The sequence below is a fragment of the Pocillopora verrucosa genome, chromosome 14 (assembly GCF_036669915.1).
Source record: "Pocillopora verrucosa isolate sample1 chromosome 14, ASM3666991v2, whole genome shotgun sequence".
Lineage (NCBI taxonomy): Eukaryota > Metazoa > Cnidaria > Anthozoa > Scleractinia > Pocilloporidae > Pocillopora > Pocillopora verrucosa.
In genome coordinates this window covers 13,786,863-13,794,515 of record NC_089325.1, presented here as the reverse complement: position 1 = coordinate 13,794,515, position 7,653 = coordinate 13,786,863, and the positions used below count along the sequence as shown (strand labels likewise).

General features: G+C 36.9%; 2 long non-coding RNA genes across 2 annotated transcripts; one reads left to right on the top strand and one right to left on the bottom strand.

The window, feature by feature from the left end:
• Positions 1-955: 955 nt before the first annotated feature.
• On the top strand, positions 956-2,103 carry LOC136277949 (uncharacterized). Its single transcript, XR_010716111.1, has 3 exons — positions 956-1,046; positions 1,318-1,384; positions 1,976-2,103. It is a non-coding gene; the product is annotated as an uncharacterized lncRNA (long non-coding RNA).
• Positions 2,104-4,428: 2,325 nt separating this feature from the next.
• Positions 4,429-7,446, bottom strand: LOC136278156 (uncharacterized). Its single transcript, XR_010716223.1, has 3 exons — positions 7,353-7,446; positions 6,911-6,992; positions 4,429-5,446 (listed from the first exon to the last, which is right to left on the bottom strand). It is a non-coding gene; the product is annotated as an uncharacterized lncRNA (long non-coding RNA).
• Between the last annotated feature and the right edge of the window lie 207 nt (positions 7,447-7,653).

Genomic DNA, 7,653 nt, shown 5'->3' with positions numbered 1-7,653 from the left:
ATAAATTTGACCTACCTGTATACCTCGGGAAAGGAAATCACGATCCTGAACTTCTTCCCAAAATTCATCAACTACAACTTATTGCATTTGACTTCTTATTTCTTATTTCCTTTGTCGATGTCGTGCTTTTAAGCGCTGCCGTATTGAAAAGCAGCCCTGAACATATAACAAGAAGTTTGCCAATTATTGAAACTGCAATACCGGTGATCATTGTTTGAACACAAATCTCTACGATAACAAAAACATTTTGCTCTGTTTTTGCCATTTTTGCAGTGTGGCAGGAAACAAACCTGTCTGTTTTGCATACAGTGTTAACCAAAGTCATGTTCCCTAAATACTTATCTTTTTTAGATGCAGAAAGCACAGTGTCGAAAGAATCATCGTAAGTGTCTATTTCTTTTTTGTGAAACGGTTTCCTAGTGGTACTTATTAATTGGTTTTAGGTTTTTTATCAAGTCTATTTGATATTTTTATAATTGCCTGATGAAGACGGCGAGCTGTTTGCTGCTTGTGTTTTGAAATTTTGTTTCGTTGTTTTACTGTTTGCAGTCATTGTGTTTCAATTGTCGAATGCTATTGATAGCTAACCTACTTTTGTTTCCTGTTTCTTTTTTAATGTTTATTTGTAACCTGTCTCTACACAGAAAAGAACGCGACTTTCGAGACAGTTTGCCTTTGGCTACTTTGAATGGATGTGCCCAGTCTATTTTTTCTGCGGAGAATGAAACCATGATCGAAAGGTTCCAAAGTGAACCGCCTTTTCAACGGGAGGGTTTGTATGCCCCGCTGCGTCATCAGTCACTGATGGTAATTATACATTAATTGAAATGAAAACTACCCAATGAGATCTAAATATGATTTTGGGAAAAAAAAAAAAAAACACCAACGAAAACAAAAAAAAAAACTAACTTCAAATCCTCCAAACAAATAAAACTGTCTGTTTCGCAGACGTCTGAAGGAGATGATTCACGAACGTACGCGTCGATTGATAAATCTACAAGAGAAGCCAAAGACGTTGAATATGAGATTCCAGTACCAACTCAAAGGTATATGTTAATATGTCACCATCAGAAAACGTGTCAAAGCTACTGGGGATTTTTTGTCAGACATTTAGCGTTAATCCAGGATTATAAAGCTGAAGTAAGCAAATGTTGATAGCATTTAGATTTTGAGAGAGGTTTATTTTATGGGTGGCAATCTGCTCGAAAATCTATGTACGCTTAAAATTCCGGTTTAAATCATTCCTCACATTAATTAATAGCTAACCTAGGTTTGTTTCTTTTTTTTGTGCTTTTTACTTTTTATTTATTTATTTAGGATCCAACAGAAACCGTTTGTCCAACGGGAGGGTGTATATACAACGCTGTGTCCAGAGCCAATGATGGTACTGAATTATGCAAAATATGAATTTAAATTATCCAATGTGATCCGGCCCATATGGTTTTGCCACATTAGATCACGAAAAGAATGAAATGAAAAAAAATTGCGATACGTTCAAGAGTTTTCAAACTACCAGCTCTATCGATCGATCTATTCCTCTATATATCTATTTACACATCACATTATTGCAAGGTAGAGGGATCTCATTTGGAAATAGGCATTACCTTTCAAGACCACTAGTCTAAACTTTTAGCCGTATTTATGCAAATTAAAGAATCTATATTACCAGAAGATATCGTAAATTAATCGACGACCTTAATTAAGAGTTAGCACAACATGGCATAAATAGAAATATCATTTAAATGCAAAGATGTTTTACACGATCAGGAGAAAATAATATTTACACTTGACACGATCGACTTATCGCTGCATAGGCTGCGTTTATTGTTTCGTTCAGTTTTGTTTATTGACAATAAAGAGCTTAGTCAAGCAAACAGCAATTATCAAAGGTATCGAGAGCACAATTCGATAAACCTTGTCTGTCATGTCGATAAAACCATCAGTGTTCTCACATATAAAATTGGATATTTTACAGGCTCCAGAAGGAGAGGATTCCCGAACTTGCAAATCTACAGTGGAAGACAGCGACATTGAATATGTGAATCAAATGCCTAATCCTGAATATGTGAATCAAATACCTAATCCTAAATATGTGAATCAAATAACTTCTCTTGAGTATGTTAACGCTTGAGTGGATTGTTCGTAAGACGATCGGAGCTTCTCCAGGATAATAAAGCTGAAGTAAACAATGTAATAACAGTTCTTGTCCCAGCAAAGCCACAAAGGGAAAAAGAGAATTTCCGTTGACACTGGGTTAATTCAATCGTGGTTTGAGAACTCAGGTTAATTAAGGCCTGGGTCACCCTGTCTTTAACCCATATTTTCACAAAATTGAAAATAACTTAGCTATTTTGCGAGGGATTTTTCTCATACTTGGCAGAAATGTGTATCACTACCATCTCTCTCGGACTGAATTGTGGCAGCGTAATATGATACTCTCAACAGCCAAAAACAGTTAATTTAGGCGCCAAATTCGTCGGTTGCTTTCTTGAGCAAATTCCCACCACTAAACACAAGGCAAATCAAAATGCAGTTATCGCTATGAATATTTGAGACGTTCTTCATTGTTTTCCCTCTTGGAATGGCTGCCAAAAAAAAGAGAGATGTGCCAGGCAGATTAAATCAAGTTTTGTCTCTGCGAAGCTGCTTCCTCTATCATGGTTTTCGCCCGAAAACATCCTAGCCTTTACCTGGTTCCAACCGCTATCAACGAAAGTAATCCCACAGGTTCCTATTTATTTGGAAAAAAGACAAATTAAAAATGTTTAAGAGGTGGGAATTTTGAAAACTCGCAGTCACGTAATTCAACTTAGGCCTAGTTCAAACGTCGATCTTTACATGTACCGAACCTAACGTTTCTATTAAGTATATGTAAAGATCGACGTTTGAATCAATTAGGATCGGCAGATTTGTATTCGGATCGACAGTGCCGTTCTATCCGACTCGGCTAGTCGGATAGAACGGTAAAAGATCGGCATCGATTCATACGTCGTACTTTACATGTACCGAACTTAATGCATACATTATACATACGTTAAAATAATTATGTTTTACCCACAATTCAAGAAAGTTCGCTTACGTGCCATGCGCGAAAGCCTTCGAACCATTCAAACAATATGGCGGGAAAGGAGGAAGGCTCCTTGCGTCTGAATAGTTGTTGCAAACATTTTCCCACCAGCCAGAATTTCTTTTCAGTCGACGACACGAACGAACTCGACGAGGAACTGTGATGTTCCTTTGGGAAATAAGCAATAATAGAAGGCAAGCCAAATTCAAAACTCGTCTTCTCCTGGCAGCAAGGTTGTTTAATGCTAACTGCATCTTGAGTCGCCTTTTTCTACCCTCCTTAATCGCATTTGCAAGAAAAACAAGCTCTTCATTTCCACAAGTTGTGCTTCCCGCATTTTTTTCCGCCATTTTGGTAGGCATTAACCGCTGACTACAATGGAGTTATGTTCAGTTTTGCAATTAGGTTCGACTAAATTCGGATCGACGTTTGAATCAACCGCCGCTCTTAATTATTTGAGTCGACCCAAATTGCAATTAGGTTCGGTACATGTAAAGATCGACGTTTGAACTAGGCCTTAGTGTCCGCCATTTTGACACGCGAGTCACGCGAGTGTTCAGAAGCAATAATTTAACGGCTGATACACTACCAAATACTAATTGGAGCAATCTCAGAAGTAATACAGGCAAACTTTATATACTTTTGATGATATTTATTTCTTTTTCTCGTTTTCTGAGGTCGATTGCATCTCTGTAAATCCAGGGTTAGATCGAATTTGACAGTTCTAATAAAACACAATTGCAAATTTGGGCGGTAAGAATAAAGAACGTTTGTAATTTTATCCCAAGTAGTATCATATAACGAGACTGAATTACAATTTTGGCGCAAAACTTGAAAGTTATCGCACTGATTCCTTGAAACTCTAGAAGGTTTTGTTCCCTAACAACGGTACTACTCGATAACGAGCTAAGTGTATTCGTGTGAAACGAAAATGTCTGTCATTTTTAATTGTGGATTTGCAAGAGTTGCTGTAAAGGAGAGCTTTCGTAAGGTTGGAAGTGCTTCGGTTGAAACTAACCCTAGTGAAAAGTGGAAGAACTATCTTGCAGCGTTCGAGGGTGACAGTCAGGAAGTCTTTGCGGTCGAACGTTCCACCTACGTCAAGAAATCCAAAGCAATTTACAGCTCTTTCCGAAAGATGAACTCAGTACCAAGACACGTTTTCAATGGTAAATTGGAAAGCTCTTAATACAGCGCAGAAGAAACAGCACACACTGTCAAATTGTGGAGGTTGTCAAGTGCACTATTATGCCATCCATAATTTTTTCCCTAGTAGAAAAACTTTCAAAACCCGAAAACTTTTAAGAGGCCCCTCTTGAAAGTGGGGTGAAGACACAAAGTAAAGTGAATCCAACGCAAAAAGCCATTAAAACTGCTGTAAAACACATTTATTCAAAAGTGCATGGCCACTTTGAGAAAACATTTACAATAAGCTTTGCTGAAGCACAAAAAAAAATGAAGGAACTTCAGCTCCAAAAAAAGAAAGACGTAATTGAGAAAAAGCGGCAGCGTCGAGGGAGAGCACGCCAAGAAAAAAATAAAATCCAATGCTAATGTCTATTCTATCTGGAGGAGGAGTAATGTTTCTAGTTACTTTGCAGTAATTTGCATGCCAAACAATGAGATCAACAATCTTCACCTTTACTTGTGTTGCAATCTAGTATTTATTTAAGCACACTCTCTATAATATATTTGCCTTCATTTTCCAGTTTTTTAAAAGGAATGCAAGTACCAAATAATCCACTGTAAACTTAATCAATCATACTGAACTTCTTCCGACCAATGGAGAGAATATAATACTGGGAGAAGGATCCTATGGTCGATGCCCTCTGAGACAGTACACACGATTTGATATAAAGGTTGTGGAAAAACAGTCTCTGATGCAGGACACCACAGAGATAATGAAGGAGGCTCACATTATGAGGCACTCGCACATAAAAATATCCCAACCATAATAGGTGCGCAGCTTCAAAAGCAGCCCATTTCCTTAATAATGGAGTTTAAAGGGGAAGACAATACATCTGTAACAATAAGCAAACTATTTTCTTGTCAGAAAAACAATGCAACAATACAGAATGTGCAAAGCTCACTCATAACAAGTGACTGGTTAATTATTTCACATGATTTGACAGAAGCCCTTTCACATATTCACACAAAAGGCTTTCTTCACTGTGATTTGAAGGCTAATAATTTTCTTGTGAGTAACAAACATGGCTACATCATCGATTTTGGAAAAGCATGTGACAGCTCCTTTCCTCCTGCAAAGAATTAATGAAGCCAGTGATATTTTTTCCCTTGGTAAAATTCTGTTCAAAGTAGGCGTTAAGCAAAACATTCCACTTTTTGTTTCCATGGCTCAAGAATGTTTGGATGCCAGCCCTGTAAGAAGACCAACAACAACAGGCATTATGGCAACACTGGCTTCCATAATATCTCACTGAATACTATAAGCTTAAGCAGGGGTTTCACGGGCCTGACACTGGGCAAATTGACTGGCTGAACATAATTTTTCCTGCATGTTGTGACTGACATAAATCAGAATCAAAACATATTTTGCCTGCTCCCTTGTACATTTCCCATCACCTCAAAATCTTAATAAAACCTCTGCTTAAGAAAGTAATAATTAACACTCGAATCAGGTAAAGTGACCCTAGCCATGTCACGGCAAGAGTCTTTTTATTGGGCTTTGCAAGGTTAAAATTACAATGTATGTGCATGTCTTTAGCAAGTTTATGTGTGCTCTTGGTCTAAACTAATTTTGTACTTCTGCTTTACGAATTGTGAATGAATGTTAGAGGGACATTTTTAATAATGCATAGGTGCTCTAGGGTCCATCAGGTACAAATTACTTCATAGGTCATACTCATGTCTATAATTTTACATTGCTGCTGGATAACATACATGTACCGATTTATTTCCCAATTCCTGCCAATTATTGATCTATGAAATTGAATTTAGGCAAGCAACTGGCAGATCAAACTTAAAATTATAAACCAGAGTTTTAACCAGTTAGGCCACCATAGCCTTCTAACAGGAATATTGACTTGGAAGAGCAACAAAAAAAGCAAGAAATATAATTTTAAAATTTTCCTTTCTGACTTTGTAATAAGGGCAACGTATCCTGCTCTTAAGATGGCACATCTTTTATGAGTAGGGCTGAGAAGATGACACATCTTATACCAGTTTGTGTTTGCTCTTGTCACAAAAAAAAAAAAAAAAAAAAAAAAAAAACAGTGCCCCACTTGAGGCAACAGTAAGCACTGGTAATTAATCATGTCTTATCAACAAAGAGAGAAGGCTATGGTCAGAATCATATGAATGTATCAGAACTTTTGTGATGCATTTGAATTAAAAGATACTCCACTGGTGTAGTGGGTAGAATATTTACATTCAAATAGACACATATATCAATTACAAGTCCATCATTGACAGTGATTGTTGCAAATTATTACTGGTCAAAACTTAAAAACCAAACTGTTGACTATAATTAAAACTGATATAACATGATTTAAAAACCAAACAAATGCCTCATAAATAACACCATTAACATGCTTGTAATAAATTAGTTGTGTGGAATAACTGGAAGGACCTCTTCAAGAAAACAAATAGGGATAACAGTAAATAAAACTGGTTTTAATCAAGTAGATTCCCTTTGGAATCTGCAAGGGCTGGCTGGTTTTCTGTGTGAGTAATTAAAATTATTATTATTATATATTTATAGCAATTCAGTAAGGGACCTCGGAATAAACTAACACACATTAGTACAGCTTTTTTCCTCTTAGTTTTCAAGGGACAATTTATGACAAGAAAATCTGCATCTTACATGTCAGCAATTAAACTTACCTATACAACTGCTTTGGGGGATTACGTTTGTCAGTAAATTCATCTGCTTCTTGGAGAAGTTGTTTCCAAAGCATTCAAAAGCCTAAATTTTGATAAACACCATAAGTTTACACATCATGATGTGATAGAGGATTTATCAAGCTAAATTTAATTTAAAAATTGAATGGTATATCCACAATGAAACTTTTTTCTATGCATTTGTTACAAAACATAGTACTTTTTTCTATGCAAAGGTTACAAACATTGTAAAACGCTATTGAGCTCTAGAAATGAGCGCTATATTATAAATTCATGTTGCATTGTATTTGCAGTGAAATCAATGAACATGTTGAGAGCGGTGTTTAGAAGTCTTCGTAGGTTCAAAAGGGTTCTCTTTGGCTTTAAGATAGCGACATCATGCCATTTTTTGAGGAAATGAAGATAGCAAAGAAAATGTTATTACCTTCTTTTGATGTCTTCCTCTAGATTGTCGGATTCACCAGCGAAAATGGGAAAAACCAATACAAAGCCGACACTTCAAAATGGCGGATGCCGTCACGAACTACGCGCTTTTGATTCCAAGTAACTATGGTTACTCGCGCAGTCCACGCGAATTCCGCGAACCTTGCTGGGGGGGGGCACTGGAGGCGAAAATCATTTTTGACCCAGGCCTTAATTAACCTGAGAAACCCACTCCTTGTAATTGTGCTATTTTATTGTCTCAACAACCTTTTTTGTTCATGTATGCTGCGCCTGACGATGTG